Raw genomic sequence first — 21,819 nt, forward strand, 5'->3', positions numbered from 1 at the left:
CAGGGGACAGGGAGCAGAGGGGTTTAGATGGGTTGGGAGTTCTGGGGGGGGCTGTCAGGGGGTGGGGAGTGGTTGGATGGGGCGTGGGAGTCCCAGGGGTCTGTCTGGGGGTGGGGGTGTGGATAAGGGTTGGGGCAGTCAGGGGACAAGAGGCAAGGAGGCTTAGATAGGGAGTGGAGTCCCGGGGGGCAGTTAGGGGCAGGGGTCCCAGGAGGGGGCAGTCAGGGGACAAGGAACGGGGGGAGGGTTGGGGGTTCTGGGGGGGAGGGAAGTGGGAGGGGCAGGGGCGGGGCTAGGGCGGGGCTCCTCCCGTCCTCTTTTTTGCTTGTTGAAATATGGTAACCCTACATACTACCCTCATCACTGAGGCATTTGAGCATTAACTAATTGTCACTGGAATATCAAATATGTGGTCCACTTTATTCTTCTTTTCCATATGCAGCCTGGGGAATTTTTCTCCTAGTTCTTTTTCTTTCTTTTCCCCTTTCCTACTCCCACCCCACCCAACTTTGATGCGCTTGTTGAGACTGTGGGAAAGCTATATTTGAGATTGTGACAGGGTGCTGGGCAGGAACACCTCACCCAGCCCTCTGTCATGCCAGCTCCAATTACAGGGGGTAAATTGAAGCTGGCTAGAGAAACCTGTGCCTGATTGGCAAAGGGAAAACAGCTGTCAGCCTGATTAGACTGGGGCTGGAAAGCCTCAGAGGAAGGAAGCTAAGGAGGCAGACAGAAAGAGGGAAGCACTTCTTTCCTGGCTGTAGAGAGTGAGAAGTCCCTAAGGCTGAAATCCCCAAACTGTTTGCGATGAGAAGGTGGTGGGAATTGTACACTGTAAATAAACTGCATCAGTGATTGCTGAGCCAGAAGGTCTCTGAGTGGTTTTTGGAGCAGAGGCAGGAGCAAAGCGAGCTCTGCTAGACCCTGTTACAGAGATGAGTTTTACCACTCTGCTTGAAAGCAATTTGTGGTCTGCAGCTCTTCCATAGTCTTGAAGTGACTGCTGAAAAAGCTCTGTCTCCTGTTCTCATGACTTTCACTTTCAAGATAGGCAGTTTCATATTCAGTGAGTAACATATTAGTCTAGGATGACTGTTGTCAGATATGCAGAAGCAGCCTCTTAAGAAACATGGGTCAGTTCCATGCAGGGATTTAAGCATGGGGATGTAGGCCTTGAATTTGACCCAGTGTTTCCAATGTCTGTAGTATACATTTCCATCCACCAATGAAATGCCAGTCTAGTTCCTGTTTTTAGTGTTCATGTTGGAGATTCAGAAGAAATACTAAGAACTGAAATTATACTGGGACATGAATAATCCTCAGCCTTAGAAGTAATCACCCCAGGACAAGATTAAGGCACACTGATGCTGCCGTGTGAAGGATCTGCACTACTTAAAGCTCATGGATAAATAATAAATGAAGGGGTTAATTTCCATGGTTGGCAATCCAGCACCTCTTTTAAGTGCAATGCTAAATTAATTTAAAATAAGTGGTCACTGCAGCTACGAGTAGTTGCTCTGGAGTAGCTGTGATTAGGAAGAGCTGTGACAAATTGATGGATTGGGATGAGCTGAGGATAGCCCAAAAGGCTGATTAGCATGCCACCTAAGAGGTAGAAAAGGCTCAGGAAGGAAGTGCTAAGGGGGAAGAGGCAGGCTGGCAGAACCAGGAAAGATTTCTCAGGGGGAAGATACCGTCTGTCTCCCCCCACCCATCCTTGGCCAAGTGAGCTAAGGATTGCATGATAGTATAAATACAGAACTGCATGAGTTTGTTTGGGTGATAGGGAGAACATGGTGAAATAAACCATGAGGAGTTTACCAGGAGACCTCCAAGCGGTTTGTTGCTCGAAAAGAGATAGGAGCCAGACACCACCCTATCATAAATAGATTTCTATCCAGACAACTACATACCACTAACCTTACTACTCATATATTATATATCTGCATAAATCTGACATTTGTCTTTATGCATCATTTGTAACCTTTATAATCAGACTTACTCTTAAAAATACCTATAGATTGATTCCAGGCTGACAGTTTAATAGCTTTATCTCTAACTACTGTTCACAGAAAAAGCTCAGAGGATGACAGAATCCCTGATATTTTAAATGTAACAAATTTTAAAGCAAAGATGTATTTACTGTTCACTGTGTAAAATCATGATACAGACTTAATGACGATCCTACTATAAATTCAATAAAAACAGAATTTTCCCTTGCCCCTTCGCAGAGTATGAGAGAAAGTTGTCTTCAGGCACTTTGCAATGGATACTTGACTGAGCCATCTTCATAGCAATTCTTAATTCTAGCTCTGCCTTGCCATAGAAGAGAGACTCAATCTTTTAAACTCCTGAGTTGGAGCTAATGAGATTTGCTGGGCAAGTCAGCAGAAAAGCTCTGTACCTCCAAGCAGAGTAATCGAACCTAACCTCCCCAAAAAAATCCAGTACCTGCCCCCCCCAAATGGTTATATCCAAACTCTCATTGTTACTGTAACGCCTGTTTATAAACATATATCCCAGCAAAAACAAACAAAAATCCATTTTCCTGTTATGAAAAACTAATTATACAAGGATGGTTGTTTCAAAGTCCTGGGAATTTGCCATTTTCTATAGTATATATGAAGTGGCTAGAGAAAATGTGTCAGACAGGGTCTTAAAGGTTATTAGACTGTCTTACCATCTCGGCAGTTATGTTGGCTACTAGTAACACATTATCAGCCCTATGGTATGTCATGTAATTACTTCTGATAGTACAAAAATATGCCACTCTCCTAAAGTTGCTTGATTAGAGACTGTTCAAGGAGGGATTAACTTGAATCCTTGACATGGTCTTTTGATGTTACTCCAGACCCCAAACAATTAGACTTTGGCCTGGTCTGCACTAGAAGATTAAGTAGGCTTAACTACGTTGCTTAGGGGAGTGAAAAATCCACACCCATGAGCGGCAGAGTTAAGCAAACCTACCCCACAGTGCAGACAGCCCTATACCAATAAAATAATTCTTCTGTCAATCTAGCTATCACTGCTCAGGGAGGTGGATTACCAATGGGGACAGGAGACCCTTCCCATTGGTGTAGGTAGTGTCTACACTGAAGAGCTACAAGATTTGACATAGCTACACTCTATCATAGTTGCACCCATTCCTAGCTAATCTTCTATCATCATTAGAGCTATTCAGAAAATTCGGGGGGAGGAGATGGGGCACTTGCAAACTTATTTTTTCTATTTTCTGACCGTCTCGAATCAGAACATGATCAATGTATCATGGTTGTTTCTGCTCTTGGTTAAAGTCACCCATTGTGTCATCATAGATCCAAAAGGTGGGCATTTCTCTTGCCTCAGAAACTGGTTAAATCTTAGTTGTACCATGCTGCATGGCCCAGAAAAACACTGACTGCTATGGGGTATTATTCAAACTCCTTGAACCAAGTGATGCTATATTCCTCTTTCATATCCTTCACTCATTTCCACTTCATTGTATTGGGAACATGTCACAACAAGATTGGCCCTTTGTCATAGAAATTACATCCCCTCCCCTTTGCAATTTTAAAGAAAACCTTCATTTGTGTTGTGGAAAACCAGTTCACTCTTCAATGGAGGGGATATAAACAGGGGAGTTAGAAGCAAATATACATTTGCTAAAGAGCTGGTCTGAAAAAGGAATTTCCATCCCATGGTCAATTCTGACACTTAAAAGTTTGTTTGTTTTTTCAGTTCAGAATGAAAACAGGCCTATTTTCCACAAAATGCAAATTTCCAAAAATATATTTGGAACCATTGAAATATTTTGTTTTAAACTAAAAACATAATGTATAAATGTAATAAAATTAATATGTCAGAACAAAATAAGATGAAAATGGTTTGCTTCTGCTTTATCAAAACAATAAAGTGGAAAGAAATCTTTCTTCCTTCCATCAAAACTGTCATCAAAATTGACACAGTCCTGTAATAAGTGTAGATTTTGACAAAACTACATTTTCCAAAAGAAAAACATTCAGCTCTAGTTTGAAGGTTTGCGCAAAAAGCAGGAAAGTGCATAAAAGAGAATCCTCTGCAGAGGGTTAAAAAGAGCAATATAGACAGGCTAATCTACTGATGTTCTTAATAGAAGTGAAGAGTTTATTAAACCCTAGACTAGAGCAACTGCAGAGAGCAAACAGTAAGTGGTAAAATAAAAAGGCCAGTGCATTTGTAAAGTCTATTATAGTTTGGCATGTGGCCAAAAAAAAAAAAAAAGATGTCAGACCTCGAGAGAACCAATTCAAACCAGTTTCAGAGGAGGTTGGTTCTTGCAGGAAGAGCTGTTTGCTCTAAAGGCGGATTGTGATGGGGCTTTGCAACATCCTGCTGTGGGCTCCACAATGCCAACCCCAAGAGAAAAACAACAGGAAAGCTGAGTTCTCAAAGCTTGCCTAGAGAGAATTCCCCCAGGGCAGCCATTCTGGAAACAAGAGACCTAGTCCTTCAAGGGCTAAAGCAGCTAGCAACAGCCAGTCATGGCCCTGCTGGCCCAGATAAAAGGAGCTGCGTGGCCTCAGCAAGTCAGTTCCCAGCTGGAACCAGAGGAGTGAGGAAGGGTACTCTGGTCTGGTTGATAGAACCTGACTATTAGACAGAGTTTATGGCTGGCTGAATTTACATAGTTGGGATTGCAGGAAGTAGAACCTGAAGATGTTGGTCTGAGGTAAGGCTGGAAATAAAAGGGCCCAATAGGCAGGAGGCCCAGGGAAATAGTGGTGATGGATTGGATTAAGGAGTATGTGGCTGCTATTTATAGGGTCTCTGAGTTGGAATCTGGAGTAGTAGGCAGGCCTGGGTTCCTCTATTGGCCACAGGTAAATTGCCATAAACCCTAAGAAGGGGACAAGGGTAATTAGGAAACCCAAACAAAGGGTTGAATTTAAAGGGCCCAGAGCAGGGATTGAAGACACCAATGAGAGTAAATAGACTGTTTGTTTATTGAACTTTTTAATACTTTGGAAGAGATGCACTTGGACTTTGTGACTTGGCCAGAAGGCCAAGCCACTGAAGACCTGCCAAGGTCCGCTGACAGCCTGCAGGGAGTACCAGGGATGAAAAAAGGAGTGGTATATCATACCCAGCTGCTTGGAGGTGTTTACAAGATGAATGCCACTTTACAAGGTCCTATGTTGAAGGTGGGGAGGAAGAGCGCACACAGCCTAGGAAGACCTGGCCCAAGGAAGTGGATGATGTGTCATGGTACGATCCTACTGACTGATGATTAATGGAAACAAACTGAGCAGTGGTTGTCACAAATAAATGTGAACTAGCTTATACAAAAGAGAACTTCCTTTACATCCTTTTATACAAACTTCCTTTAAACTCCTATATAGCACAGAGATAATTCCTTAGCCCTGGTCTACAGTACAGTATAACTAGGTCACTCAGGGGTGTACTGACCAAACTCCTGGTGTAGACAGAGCTATGTTGATGGGAGTGCTTCTCCTGTCGACGTAGCTACTGCCTCTGGGGAGGTGGAGTACCTACGCTGACAGGAGAAGCTGTCCCGTTGGAGTAGGTAGAGTCTTCAGCAAGTACTAGACTGGTGCAGTGCTGTAAGTGTAGACAAGCCTGAGAAGGAGGCCTGGGATGTGTGAGGAACAGACTGAACCTCCCTTACATTCCAGAGATGCTGGTTGTGATGTCCCCATGCCACAGAGTGGGGTTATGTGTTTTCCTTTAACCTTTCCCATTTTTCCTTATTTTTTTTTAAATTGATTGCTGTTTAATAAATTGTATTTGCTTTGAACTGTATGTAATGATCAGTGGGTCAGGGAAGCATCCAGTGCAGAGAGAGCCCCCCGGAGTGGGGACACCCTAGCCCCGCCCTAAGTGACCACAACAAGGTTGGAGGTTGAGCCCCCCAGGAATCCTGGGCCCAGCCTTGTTGGGGTTACGCGGACTCTGCCACACAGAAGAGTGGAAGGGGAGTCCTCAAGGTCAGGCAGGCCTCTAAGTAAAGGGAGTAGGAGCAAGAACTCAGGGTATGTCTACACTACCTGCCGGATCGGCGGGTAGTGATCTATCTATCGGGGATCGATTTATCGCATCTAGTATAGCAGCAGCGACGCCTCTGGATGACGCTGCTTATCGGCGGCATTTCGGCGGTGACGCCTATTGACATTGCCGCTTGTCGGTGGCATTTTGGCAGATGCTCGTCCGCCACCACGATTCTCCGTGGCTCGTCGTCTGGCACCCGCCAGACGAAAAAGGTTGGGGACCACTGCCTAATGTAATGGAATGATAATATGCATTATACTGTTCAGCCACTAGGTGGCATTGCATGTAAAATACCTTATTTAAATGAACCTGAGCCATACCTGGCAGAGCATTATAGGATCTTTTGCCAAACATACTTGGTGTGTATAAGCAAGCTCTGTAATCTCTCTAGCTCTGATACAAGAGTATGACACCTCATTCAGGACAGGATAGCCTGCGGCACTTGGTATCACCACCTGTGAGACTGGCTGTTCCAGGAAGGCAATCTGATGTTAGACAGATTCTTAGATATGGGACATGCAGATGCAGTGGAAGCCTCAAGAGAGAATGAAAGCCATAGGAGACAATACCCAGAGAGACCATACAGAAAACTCAGAATGGAGAGACAGACAACCATCCAGAGGCCAACTCTACAGGGAGGGAGGAGACTGCAGAAAGATAGTTTGCTAGAGTCGGAGATAGATGACAGAGAGACAGAAATCAGTCATTCCTGGTGAGGTCACCTGCTGCGGAGACCACACTATCTCAAAGACTATGTAACTAGCTGGGTCTGTGATACAGATGAGACTCCAACTCAGCTCTGTGCTAGCAACCTCTGGCCAAAGGATTTGGTATTATGAATTAAATTGGAATCAGAGGTACCTGGAGGGACAGTTATTGAGGGGCACCAGTAGAACAGGGAATGCAGGGAGTTATGCCAGAAGCAACTCTGCCCTATGGGCAGAATAATCCACAGGGTTTAATGAAGTTCCGCATAACCTGCCTTCAGCATCATACTTTGTGAATGACACACCGAGGTTCCAATATGTAAAGGCAGCTGAAAAATGGTTGAGCAGATGGCACCTTCACCCTTGCATGCAGCAGAATTGAGATCTGTCAGCAATGCCTAGGCCATAGTGGAGGAAAAGTTTGTCGGTGGAGGCATGGCCAGTGGATCCAGAGTTATATGTACACATTGGATAAGTATTCCTGCACTGGAGTTGCACAGGCCTCTACGAAGGTCCCTATTCCAGCTGCTAGGCTGGATCAGCAGTCATGGAAAAGCTGTGAGGTTATTCCACATTCTGCCTGCACATTGGGGATGGATACCATTGCCCCAAGTGACAAGAGGCTTTTTCTGGAAAGTCCACTTACTCACTGATTAGTATTTTTAGTATTAAGCGTTATCAGTGTGCTTGGTATATGACACAAAAATCAAGAGAGCCCTTGCTTAGAAGAGCTTACCATCTATTAAATGGGTGCAGAAGTCAAGGCTAATTGGAAGAGATAGAGATCCCTGGGGTAATACAGTATGTTACAGCATAAAGTATTTTCTTACTGTGTAAAAGAGACACCTCTCCATACTTTTGGTTAACACCTTTTTTCTCTCACTGAAATATGAAATTCCCAATTTTTTTGGCTGCAGTTATGCAATTTTCCTGGAATGAGGCTCTGGGAAATAAAATGAATGATTATTTTTGGTGTTAATTTGGCAAACAAATATTTTGCAAGATGACTAAAATAGATGAACAACAGATGTGACATGAATTTCAACAATACACGCTTCGTGTTGCTGATTTTGACCCCAATCCTGATAACTTTTTAGCATGTGCTTAAGTTTATGCACATGAGTAATCCCATTGACTTTTGTCTGCAAAACTCCGCTTCAAAACTTAAGCTTTTAACCCAATTCTTTTTTTCCATCTAAAAATGTTAAGACAACTTTATTCTGCTTTCACTGTAATTTTCATTGTATTCCAGGAGTCTCAGCAATTAATAAATCTAGTTGTATCTCAAACTGTTACAGCATTAGTAAGTACACTTCTAGAAGACAATGGAGATTAAAATGAAAAAGTTAAAGCTCCACTCTATCCCCCACCTCATTATCTGTAGTTATAAATTAACCTTGATTTTTCATCTTGTTTGTTTCTCATAGACTCATAGACTTTAAGGTCAGAAGGGACTATCATGATCACCTAGTCTGACTTCCTGCTCATTTCAGGCGACATAACCACAACCCCCCACTCCTGTAATAGACTCCTAATCTCTGGCTGAGTTACTGAAGTCCTCAAATCATGGTTTAAAGACTTCAAGTTACAGAAAATCCACCATTCACATTAGTTTCAACCTGCAAATGACCTGTGCCCCATGCTGCAGACGAATGCGAAAAATCCCCAGGGTCTCTGCAAATCTGAGTTGAGCTACAGCTAGGATGATAGTAGAAATGGGATTCCCTGTTGTCTGGGCTCATTGGTTTGACCTTTGTGGCCATATTTGGAGAAGAATCATATGCAGTTTAATCCAAACGAGACATGATTCATGGCGCTGTTTATCTGGGAAGAGACAAGATTATCATGTTCAATTAAGGAAAATATTAAAGTATCTCAGTTAAAAATACTGAGCTATGCTATTTGCTTAGTGTACTACTTAGTATTCGAGTAGGTTCATTGGGTCTAAATCAGGAGTAACTCAGGTTAAATCAAAGTTATATTGGTGTAAGGGTGGTGCGACCAAGTGAGGATTCAGGCCTATAGGCCATATAGGTTATTATGTTTAACTGGACACATGGTTTTGGTAGTTGTCTTGCTCTCTGACTGAAAGACGGAAGACTTTTTACTTGAGGGCAAGACTACTGGAGGGCAAATTAGAGTACAATAGAGAGAATATTATAGTCTCATCTGTGCATGTGTCATAAATATAAAGGGAAGGGTAACAAGCTTTATGTATGCAGTAACATAAAATCCCTCCTGGCCAGATGTACTGAATCACTTTACCTGTAAGGGGTTAAGAAGCTCAAATAACCTGGTTGGCATCTGACCAAAAGGACCAATAAGGAAAGAAAATATTTTCAAATCTGGGGGCGGGGGGGGGAGGTTTTGTTTGGGATCTCTTTGTTTGTTCCCTCTCTGGACAGAGAGAGAGACCAGGCAGCTAAAACATCTCCTGAAAACATACCTAAAATGATCCATCTAAGATTATAAAAATTGTAAGCAAGGGCAAGGAAATGCATTAGATTATCTTTTGTTTTAGCTTGTGAATTTTCCCATGCTAAGAGGTAATTTCATTCCTGTTTTATAACTGGGAAGCAGAGTCAGAGGGGAATCCTCTGTGTTTTAAATCTTTTAAAATCTTACCTTTTAAAGTTATCTTCCATCCTGATTTTGCAGGTGTGATTCACTTACTTTTTTATAAATAAAATTCTTCTTTTAAGAACCTGATGGATTTTTACTGTCCTAAAAACCAAGGGATTTGGTCTGTGCTCGCATTGTAACCAACTGGTTAGTATATTATTCTCAAGTCTCCCCAAGAAAGGGGGTAAAGAGGCTTGGGGGAATATTTTGGGGGAATAGGGACTCCAAGTGACCCTTTTCCTGAATTTTTGTCTAAATCACTTGGTGGTGGCAGCAATACCATCCAAGGACAGGGAAAGGATTTGTGCCTTGGGGAAGTTTTTAACCTAAGCTGGTAGAAATAAGCTTAGGGAGTCTTTCATGCAGGTCCCCACATCTGTACCCCAGAGTTCAGAGTGGGTAGGGAACCCTGACAGCATGAATACCCTCATTCACATGAGAATCCAAGTGAAGGCCAACCATTCCCCAAAACATCTAGCTTGCTGAGTGCAGACCTGCCATGCATCATGGAACTCAAATGACATTCATGCCATTGGCAGCCCTCTCACAGCTGACCATGTTTGGAGGGAGAGAGGGACCCCTCCTCCCACATAATAACTTCTGGCTTAGTAGAAGGTGTGCTGGGCATAGGCTCTGGCCCCTCCTCTTCTACTTAATGCTGTTAATATTTGTTTGGTTTACAAGGCTTATCACTTATCAAGGCTTCTTACCCTTATCTTAGGGGACAGGAGACTAATATTCCCTCCCACCCATTTTACAAATAAGATTACTGAGGCTATGTCTCCATTGATGATGATGATGGGTGATCACTCGTTACCGAGTATGATCATCTTCCATGGGAATTATGGGTCCTCAGGTGGCTAACAAGGCCAATCCTTGAACCACAAGTTCTATTACAATGAGGGCAGATGTTTTCAGGCTCAGCAGGAGGCTGTTGACCATGACTGGAGACCAGTCTCCCCTTCATCCTGCACCTCTTGTCCTCTTTGGCTTGTCAACGAGCAAGTTCAAAATGCAGGGGACCATCACATAGGACTTCGCTCAATTTTAAGTGACCCTGGGCAAGTGTCTCCCAGGTATCAATGTCAATATTACATTTTTTTAGGTTGCCTTTCAGCAAGTCCTTATAACGCTTCCATTGTCCACACACCTTACAGTACCTTTCTTTCAGCTGAGAGAACAGGACCTGTTTTGGGAGGTGATGGTCTGGCATCCGGACAATGTGACCAGTCCAGCGGAATTGCTGACGGGTGTTGATTGCCTCGATACTGGTGGCCTTTGCCTCTTCCAGAACACTAATATTAGTGCGCGTGTCTTCCCATTTGATCTTCAGAATCTTACGAAGACAGCGTTGGTGGTGCCTCTCAAGGACTTTCAAGTGGTGTCTATAGGTTGTCCAAGTTTCGGACCCATACAACAGTGTTGGGAGAATAATGTCTTGATAAACAAGAAGCTTGGTGTCTGTTTGAATGTCATGATCTTCAAAGACCCTGTGCCGTAAACAAGAAAAAGCTACACTGGTACAGCTCAGGCGATGCTGAATTTCTGCATCAATGTGTGCCTTGGATGAAAGATGACTTCCAAGGTAGAGGAAATGATCGACATTCTCCAGTGCCACTCCATTGATTTTGATAGATGGGGCATGTAATACCTCATTTGGAGAGGGCTGATAGAGCACTTTAGTCTTTTTGATATTAAGAATGAGACCAAGACATGCGTAAGCATCAGCAAACACATTCAAAATAGTTTGAAGATCCTTCTCAGAGTGGGCAAAGATTGCGTTGTCACCAGCATACTGAAATTCCACAATAGATGTTGTGGAAATCTTACTCTTGGCTTTCAGCCTGCTAAGCCTGAAAAGCTTTCCATCCATTCTGTAAGTGATTTCAATGCCAGCTGTAAACTTCCCAGCAATTAGGTAAAGAATGACAGCAATAAAAACCGCAAACGTGGTTGAAGTGATGATACAGCCCTGTTTGACTCCTGTTTGTATTTGAAAGATTCACTCTGGGAGCCAGTGCCGCTCAGAACAGTTGCTTTCATGTTATCATGAAGCAATTTTAGGATATTGATATATTTATCAGGACATCCAATCTTAGAAGGTATAGTCCAGAGGGCACGTCAATTCACTGTGTCAAAGGCTTTAGTTAGATCAATAAAAGCCATGTACAGTGGTCAGTTTTGCTCCTGACACTTTTCTTGCAGCTGCCGTGCTATGAATATCATATCCGCAGTTCCATGACATGGTCGGAAACCACTCTATGACTCTAGTAAAAAAAATTCTGACGGGGCAGAAGGCGGGTTGCAAGGATCCGTGCCAGAACTTTGCCTGCAGTGGCTAGGAGGGAGATACCACAATAATTTCCACAATCCACTTTATCCCCTTTCTTGAAGAGGGTGACAATCAAGGCATCCATTATTTCACTGGGTATCTCCTCCTTTAGCCACATTTTAAGGATAAGCAGGTAAAGCTGCAGAATTAGCTCTGGTCCACCGTTTTTGAAGATTTCAGCGGGGATCCCATCTAGACCCGCTGCCTTGTTGTTCTTCATCTGCATGGGGGCATTGTGGATCTCATACAAATTGGGAGGGTCTCAGAGCTCGTCCCTAAATGGTCGTTGAGGGATTTGCTCAAGGACTTTATCTACAACCACAGAATTACGGTTAAGGAGATCTTCAAAATGTTCTCTCCAGCGAGAATTGAGGGCTTTGTTGTCCTTCAGAAGTGTGGTTCCGTCCTTAGAGAGAAGAGGATTCATACCATGACAAAATTAGCCCATAAACAGCCTTGGTGGCACTAAATAAACCACATGTATTGTGGATGTCTGCGAGATGTTGGAATTCTTGCACTTTCTCAGTACACCATTTGTTCTTAAGTTCTCTAGTTTTACGTTGTACTTCCACTCTTGCCTTGTCATGGGCTTCTCTCTTTATATTATAATTTATGTCATTCTGCCAAGCACGAAATGCCATTCTCTTCTCACTGATGAGTTGCTCAATTTATTCTTGTCAAAGCAGTCCTGATATTTTCTGGTGTGGTAGCCTATGGTTTCCTCACAGGCATTGATGATTACTGCTTTCAACTGGCTCCAATGTTCCTCAATTTCTTCTGGAAACTCTGATAGGAGCTTTTCTTCTAAGACTGCTTGAAAGTGGTCATGCTTAATAGAGTCCTTCAAATCTTGAACCTTCAGCTTGCATCTGACCTGCTTCTTTTGTAGCCTCCATTTGGGAGCGATCTTAATTTTCATTGTGGATCGAATAAGGCGATGATCAGTCCAACAGTCATCAGCACTTGTCATTGCTCTTGTGAGAAGTACGTCACTACAATCTCAGGTATGAACTATGACATAGTCGAGGAGATGCCAGTGCTTTGACCATGGGTGTCTCCAAGATGTTTTGAACTTTTCCTTTTGTCAGAAAAGGGTGTTTGTAATAATAAGTGCATGTTCAGCACACTTGGTCAGGAGCAGAATTCCATTTGAATTACTTTTGCCAACTCCTTCTTTCCCGATTGTTCCTGTCCTCAGGTCTGAGTCTCGTCCAACGCATGCATTGAAATCCCCCAGAAGGATGATCTTGTCTGCTGTAGATGTCTCCGATAAAATGGTTTCCAACTGAGAATAAAAATCTTCCTTTACATTCTCATCGGCATCCAGTGTTGGTGTACAGGCGCTTGCAATAGTTGCCTGTTGATTTTTGGTGAGCCTCAATCGGAGTGTCATAAACTGCTCATTGATGCCAACTGATACCTCAGAGAGGCACCTTATGAGCTTGTGCTTTATAGCAAAGCCCACTCCATGCAATAGATTTTCCCTTCCAGAAGTAAGTGTATCCTCCTTTCTCCTCCCTCACCTATCCTTCATCAGCTCTTCTAGTTTCGGACAAAGCAGCAATATCTATCTTAAACCGACTCAATTCACGAGCAATAATGGCTGTATGTCGCTCTGGTCAATCGCTGTTTGCGTTGTCTATCAGGATATGTACGTTCCAAATTCCAAAGTAGAAAAGTTTCTTACATTTTCGACTGCTGAGGTGGTGATCCTGTTGGATGCGGCTATCCAGCCAGGAGAAACAGAGGCAAGACTATTTTTAGGATACCTTTTCTAACCCCCTCCCCATGTGGGGTGAGCAGAATGGATCCTAAAAAGGACTGCTCAATCGTGGGTGCAGCTGCTGAGATGCTCGACCACCTCAATCCTCGAGCAAGATGACTGTATCACACACCCACTCCCTGTGTGTCGGTCTGTGACTAGGAACTTCTGGATTTCACTGTACTGTTCCCTTCGCCACTTGCCGATCGCCACCGGACTTTTGACTTGTACAAATGTTATTTCCCCCAAAACTGGAAGATGCCTGTGTGGGACTTCTTTTAAATTGGGGAGACTGGTGCACAACAGTCACCACACTACCCTTGACAGATAGAAGACTTGAAACCAATGGCATGGACACCATGCTGATTGGAAATCCTCTATTTGCTGGAAATTCTTTATGTTTCTGTTACAGAGCCAATGTCAGCAGAGCACCCTAGTGTAGACAAAGTATACATTGTAGGAGTGCAATGGTGGGAAGACAGTCCCCGCTTGGCCATAGATGATACCACAAATTCACTGTCTCAGTCTCTCCAGTGGTAGGGGTGAGGGAGTGTTCTGAGGGTGTAATAATGATACATGAAGTAGGTTCAGGGTGTTTGCTCCCCAGGACCAAACCTGTCCCTGGAGGATAGTAGGATTCAGTGACATAGCCAGGGGCCCTGCCCATCAGCACAATCATGTTTGGGGGAGAGGCCATGATAGGGCTCAACCCTGCTCCAGATCCACACCTCACATGGGGCTGCAAAGAACCTCTATCCCCCCTGGCAGCCTCTTGTCTCGTCTCTGGCTGGGTGGCTCCATGGTGCTGGTGTTGTGTATGGGATTGTGCTCTCTGAGCCCCACCCATGGCTGCCCTGGCCCAACACAGTGCCACTAAGTGAGGTTGGGCTACTGAGCTTCCTCTGGGGGCTGTGCTTATGGCCGAGTCCACAATGCACAGCTGCTGGAGAGATACAGCTGCTGACCCAGCATGAGGACCCCCAGCTTCGAGGCTGGGAGAGATGGGAGGAGCTCGGGGCTGATGGGGGCTCAAGGATCCAGGTTCAAATTCCAAAGCAACGTAAACGTCACCACCTCTTTGGCTTGAATCTCACTCAAAAGCTACACACTCCACCATTCTCACTGTAAGATTTCAATGGAAGGGAGTGACTGTGGTTGGGTTAGGGAGATGGCACCAAGAGAACTGTGTCTCAGTTTGCACATCACCACAATGGGGATAAAACTACCTATCTGATCTCACCTGAGTATTGCAAAGCTAAATCAATGTTTGTAATGTGCTCTAAAAAACTCTTATTACTCCTTAATATTCAGTACAGTGGGACTTGGCAGGTTCCTATGGGTGATATTGGGGAGGGAGAGGTCACTGAGGTAAATGCTGCTTGGTATGTTAAAGTGACCTTCATCACAAATAGACCAATGCCTGGCCAAAAGATCAAGAGCTCCAAGGTGATGTTCAGGAGCCAGGATTAAAACCTAGGATTATTTTGTAGAATAATGTACATGGTAAAAATGATTCATTAAACCATTAGATAAAGGAGTATGCAGAGATGCAAATTGCACTATGGAGTCCTGTTACAGGAGTTGCAGAAAGTAAATGAGCTGCACAAATCACAACCAAAATGATTTCACTACTGGCATTAAAACACGGAGGCTTTTACATAATAAGCCTGCTTATATTCAAGACCATATTTTTAGTTAAATCTTTGTTCTCAGCACAAAAGTGCAAAGAGAATCTGTAGGAAATCTGCTGCTAACTTTAAAATCACTGGACTGTTCACTTTTCAAATGAATAATTTATTCACTAAAAAAAAATTAAGTTTTTGGCTGACCCAAAACTATTCGTGAATTTGACCTGATCATTTTGGCCAAGGAAAAGTTTTTGAGGTCCCATGGATTGACTCACTCTCTCTCTCTGTTCATCTTTAACCCAGTGGTTATGAAACTTTCCTGGGACATATGAGACCTAGGTTTGACGCCCCACACTGGAGCATGGATTTGATCTCATCCTGCCAGGTGAGCACCACAGTCACGAGGCTATAGCCTTTTCTATGGGCTGTTCTCAATATCTTCTGTTGAATGTGTTCCACTTCCTCTAAATAGTTAAATATTCATTCCATCAGAGAGTGGAAGGGAATGACTCTATAGCCTGGTGATTAAGCCACTTCCCTGGGAGATGTGGCTTCAAATCCCTCCTTTGAATCAGGCAGAGAAAAGGTTTGAATCCATATATCCTATCTCTCAATGGAGTGCCTTAATCACCAGGCTAGAGTCTATCTTTCTTGGCCCAATGAATATATAAGTATTTATACAACGTGGAACAACTTCAACAGGAGAGACTGAAAGTAGAATAACTTATAGCCTGGTGGTTAGTATGGGGTGGGAAAGGGTAAATTGAAAATGCCAAGTCATTTTATCCCCTGTGACGGGGTGCACTCACCCCACACTGGACTGGGAAGGATTAACTCCTCACTGTGGAATGAGGAAGCCACGCCCCCACATCCTTACAGGGCATGCGCCAGGTGCAGCACTAGTATAAAAGGGAGCAGCCCAGGTCACTCTGGGCAGACTGCCAAGGAGGAAGGACACTCCTTGCTGGCTCCAGCCCGGGAGCAGCTGGAACCCCTGACTGCAGGAGCTGGAGATGCTAAGACCTCGACACATGCCCAAGTGCATGCAGACTCCCAAGAGGGATCAGAGTCACTGGGAACCGCATGCACCAAGAAGCCCAGAGACCCCAACGATGCCTTAATGGCAGCTCCAAGAGACATGGTAGGAAGTGGCCTGGGTAGACTAGCTAGAATCCTATGAGAAGTTGATGTGTTTTATTTGGAGCTCCGCTGACTCAGTCGCGGAGGGCTCTGCCACTGCTAGAGCCTTGGGCCATGGCCCAGTGGAGCAGGGTGGGCCTGGGTCCTCCTACCCTGGCTGCCATCCCAGCTGAGGTGACACCACATTGGCTCTGGCTGCAAGGCCTTACTGCCCCACCTGTGAGGGCAACTCTGAATCTGGCCATTGGGCGCCACAGCCCTGAGGCACGGGACACTCCCATTGACTCTCGCCATTGGGCTGCACAGCCCTGAGGCACCGGGCACTCCCATTGACTCTGGCCATTGGGCCACACAACCCCGAGGGAGAGGTTATCCATATTGACCCTTACCATTATGTTTTTCTAGCCCTGAGAACAAGAGCAGGCGAATTGACTCTGACCACTAGGCCATCCCATCCCAGAGGCAGAGGCAATCATATCAACTCTAGCCATTTGGCCTCATTGCCCTGAGGTAGACGGCAGCTTGAAGGATTGGGTGCACTCATCCTGCACTGGATGGGGTTCCCCCAGCCCATCACATCCCCCAAATTACTAAAAATATAAATCTAGAGAAACAAGAATTGGTAAGCCATCTCTTACTATCTTTCTTCAGAGATGTGACTCTCACTATTTAGTAATAGAGGTTCTTTTATATATTTTAGGGGAAACCACAAATACAAACAAGTAAAATAATTACAATTATTAACCATGGCTATTTTATTATTAAAGAAAGGAAAAGAAAACATTGAGCAACACAGAACACAAATGATAAAAAATGGTTACTTCTATTACAATCCCTCTCAGTAGAGTTGTTAACAGGGATTGCATCTTTGTGATTGGGCCCAACAACAGTGGGACTCTCCTCTGTTGGTAAATAAAGACCAAAGTATTTCTGAAATTAGCAGTGAGTCCAATCTTAGTACACCTTAGATCAGTGGTTTTCAAACTTTTTTCATTTGTGGACCCCTAAAATATTTTGAATGTAGGTGTGGACCCCTTTGGAAATTTTAAACATAGTCTGTGGCTCTCCAGGGATCCGCAGATCATAGGTTGAAAACCACTGCCTTAGATAATTTAAACAGTCCATAGATCATAGAATTGTAGGACTGGAAAGAACCTCAAAAGGTCTTCTAGTCCAGTCCCCTGCACTTAAGTCAGGACTAAGTATTATCTAGACCATCTTTGACAGGTGTTTGTCTAAACTGCTCATAAAAATCTCCATTGACAGATTCTGCAACGTCCCTAGGCAATTTATTCCAGTATTTAATGACCTTGACATTTAGGAAGTTTTTCCTAATATCCAACCTAAACCTCCCTTGCTGCAATTTAAGCCCCTTGCTTTTTGTCCTATCCTCAGTGATTAATGAGAACAATTTTTCTCTCATCTCTTTGTAACATTTGATGTACTTGAAAACTGTTATCACGTCCTCCCTCAGTCTTCTCTTCTCCAGGCTAAACAAACCCAGTGTTTTTCAATCTTCCCTCATAGGTCATATTTTCTAGACTTTTAATCATTTTTGTTGCTCTTCTCTGGACTTTCTCTAATACGTCCACATCTTTCCTGAAATGTGGCACTCAGAACTGGACACAATGCTCCAGTTGAGGCCTAATCGGTGCAGAGTAGAATGGAAGAATTACTACTTGTGTCTTGCTTACAACACTCTGCTAATATATCCCAGAGTGATGTTTGCTTTTTTTTGCAATGGTGTTACACTGTTGACTCATTTTAGCTTGTGATCCATTATGACCCCCAGATTTCCTTCCACAATACTCCTTCCTAGGCAGTCAATTTTGTATGTGTACAACTGATTGTTCCTTCCTAAATGGAGTACTTTGCATTTGTCCTTTATTGAATTTCATCCTATTTACTTCAGACCATTTCTTCAGTTTGTCCAGATCATTTTGAATTTTAATCCTATCCTCCAAATCACTTACCACCCCTCCCAACTTGGTATCAACTGCAAACTTTGTAAATGTACACTCTCTGATTATCTAAATCACTGATCAGAGAGGTAGCCGTGTTAGTCTGAATCTGTAAAAAGCAACAGAGGGTCCTGTGGCACCTTTGAGACTAACAGAAGTATTGGGAGCACAAGCTTCTGAAGAAGTGAGGTTCTTACCCACGAAAGCTTTTGCTCCCAATACTTCTGTTAGTCTCAAAGGTACCACAGGACCCTCTGTTGCTAAATCACTGATGAAGATATTGAACAGAACTGGACCCAGAATTGATCCTGGTGGGACCCAACTTGATATGCCCTTCCACCTTGACTTTGAACCACTAATACCTACTCTCTGGGAATGGTTTTCCAATCAGTTATTCACCCACCTTATAGTAGCTCCATCTAGGTTGTATTTCCCTAGTTTGTTTATTAGACTGTCATGTGAGACAGTATCAAAAGCCTTACTAAAGTCAAGATATACGACGTCTACCACTCCTCCCCCCCATCCACACGACTTGTTACCCTGTCAAAGAAAGCTATCAGGTTGGTTTGACCGAATTTTTTTCTTGACAAATCCATGCTGACTGCTACTGAACACCTGATTATCTGCTAGGTGATAAGCAAATTGACTGCTCAATTATTTGCTCCATTATCTTTCCAGGTACTGAAGTTAAGCTGACTGATCTATAATTCTTATCCTTATTTCCCTTTTAATAGATGGGCACTGTATTTGCCCTTTTCCAGTCCTCTGGAATCTCTCCCGTCTTCCATGGCTTTTCGAAGATAATCACTAATGACTCAGATATCTCCTCAGTCAGCTCCTTGAGTATTCTAGGATGTATTTCATCAGGCCTTGATGACTTGAAGACATCTAACTTGTCTATGTAATTTTTAACTTATTCTTTCCCTATTTTAGCTTCCAATCCTACCTCACTTTCATTGGTATTCATTAAATTAGATGTCCAATTGCTACTAAACTTTTTGGATAAAACTGAAACAAAGTCATTTAGCACTTCTGCCATTTCAACACTTCCTGTTACTGTCTGCCTCCCACCCCATTGAGTGAGTAATGGGCCTACTCTGTAATTGGTCTTCCTCTTGTTCTAATGTATTTGTATCTTGTTACCCTTTATGTCTCTAGCTAATTTAAGCTTATTTTGTGCCTTGGCCTTTCTAATTTTGTCCCTACGTACTTATGTTATATGCTTGTATTCATCCTTTGTAATTTGACCTAGTTTCCACTTTTTGTAGGATTTATTTACTTATTTAATTTATTTATTTATTTTTGAGTTTCAGATAATTGAAGATCTCTTGGTTAAACCAGATTGGTCTCTCATCATACTTCCTATCTTTCCTACGCAATGGGACAGTTTGCTCTTGTGCCTTTTAATAATGTCTCTTTGAAAAACTGCCAACTCTCTTGAACTGTTTTTCCCCTTAGATTTGCTTCCCATGAGATCTTGCCTATCAATTTCCTGAGTTTGCTAAAGTCTGCCTTCTTGAAATCCATTATCCTTATTGTGCTGTTTTGCCTCCTACCATTCCTTAGAATCATGAACTGGGCAAAAGAAACTGTTTAAAGACAGGTGCATCCAGTTTGGTTTAACATCAACAGTTCAAAAATGGGCAAAGTATGTAATATTAACTAAATCCTATCGCATCAAAGTATTTAAATCACTTTCTTAGAAGAAGCCATTCACAGAGCTGTTTTTTAAAAAGGCCAATTAATGAATTGTTTTAAAAGATATGGCTGAGTTGCTTACTGAACCGTTAATGTATATTTTCAATAAGTCTTGGAGTGCTGGGCAAGTTCCAGAAGACTGGAAGAAAGATAATGTGCAGATATTTAAAAAAGGTAAACAGGATGATCTGGGTAATTATAGACCTGTCAGTCTAACATCGATCCCAGGCAAGATAGTGGAGCAATGAATACGGGGCTAGATTAATAAAGAATCGGAGGGTTATATAATTAATGCCAATCAACACAGGTTTATGGAAAATAGATCCCATCAAACTAACTTAATTTTTTGTTTTACGTGTTTAATTGATAATGGTACTGTTGCAGTAAAACACTTGGACTTCTGTAAGGCATTTGACTTGGTAACACATGACATTTTGATTAAAAAAACCTAGAACATAAAATGAACATGGCACTCATTAAACGGATTAAAAGTTGGCTAACTGATAGGTCTCAAAATGTAATTGTAAACAGGGAAGCCTCATCAAATGGGTGTGTTTCTAGCGGGTCCCAGAGGGACTGGTTCTTGGTCCTACTCTATTTAACATTTTTATTGATGACCTGGAAGAAAACATAAAGTCATCACCGATAAAGCTTGCGGATGACACACAACTGGGGGAGTGGTGAATAATGAAGAGGGCAGGTCCCTGATATAGAACAATCTGGATTGCTTGGTAAGTGGAGTGAGAGCAAAAAATATGTGCTATAATATGAGTAAGTATAAATGTATACATCTAGGAACAAAGAATGTAGACTACACTTTCAGGATGGGGGACTCTATCCTGGGAAACAGTGATTCTGGAAAAGATTTGGAGGTTGTGGTGGAAAATCAGGCAAACATGAGCTCCCAGTGCAACTATAAGGCCAAAAAGGGCTAGTTTAATCATGGGATGCATGAATAGGAGAATCTTAATTAGGAATAGAGAGGTTACATTACTTCTGTATTTGGTACTGGTGTGACCACTGCTGGAATACTGTGTCCAATTGTGGTGTCTGCAATTCACGAAATATGTGGATAAATTGGAAAGGGTTCAGACAAGAGCCATGATGATAGTTAAAGGATTTGAAAATCTTCTTTATAGTGATAGTCAGCTCCTTTAGTCTATTTCACTTAACAAAGAGAAGATTAAGGTGTGACTTGATTACAGTCTGTAAGTACCTACATGGGGAATAAATATGAAATAATGGGTTCTTCAATCTAGCAGATAAATGTATAATATGACCCAATGGCTGGAAGTTGAAGCTGGAAATAAGACTGATTTTTAAAAGTGAGAATAATTAATCACTGGAACAATTTACCAAGGGTTGTGGTGGATTCTCTATCATCGATAATTTTTAAATCAAGATTGGATGTCTTCCTAGAAGAAATGCCTAGGAATTATTTTGAGGAAGTTCTGTAGCTGGTGTTGTACAGGAGGTCAGACTAGATGATCACAATGGTTCCTTCTGGCCTTGGAATCTGAGAATAATAATCTTACATCCAAATTAAATCTCACTATTTCTGTTTCCCAATGTTTAGCCCCCATCTATTGTCCAGGAATACATAGTCTAAACCAGGGTTTCTCAAACTTCATTGCATCGTGATCCCCTTCTGACAACAAAAATTACTACATGATCCTGGGCAGGGGGGGCCAAACCCAAAATCTGAGCGCCACTACCTGGGTGGGGGAAGTGGGGGATGAAGCTGAAGCTTGAGGGCTTCAGTCCTGGGCAGTGGGGCTCTGACTTTGACTTCAGCCCCAGGCCCCTGCAAGTCTAATGCCAGCCTTGGTGACCCCATTAAAATAGGTCACAACCCACTTTGGGTCCCAATCCACTGTTTGAGAACGGCTGGTCTAAACAATTGGGTTAGCAGGAGAAACTTAATATTTTAAGTTATAATAGCATT

This window comes from Trachemys scripta, chromosome 5 (assembly GCF_013100865.1).
Source record: "Trachemys scripta elegans isolate TJP31775 chromosome 5, CAS_Tse_1.0, whole genome shotgun sequence".
Lineage (NCBI taxonomy): Eukaryota > Metazoa > Chordata > Testudines > Emydidae > Trachemys > Trachemys scripta.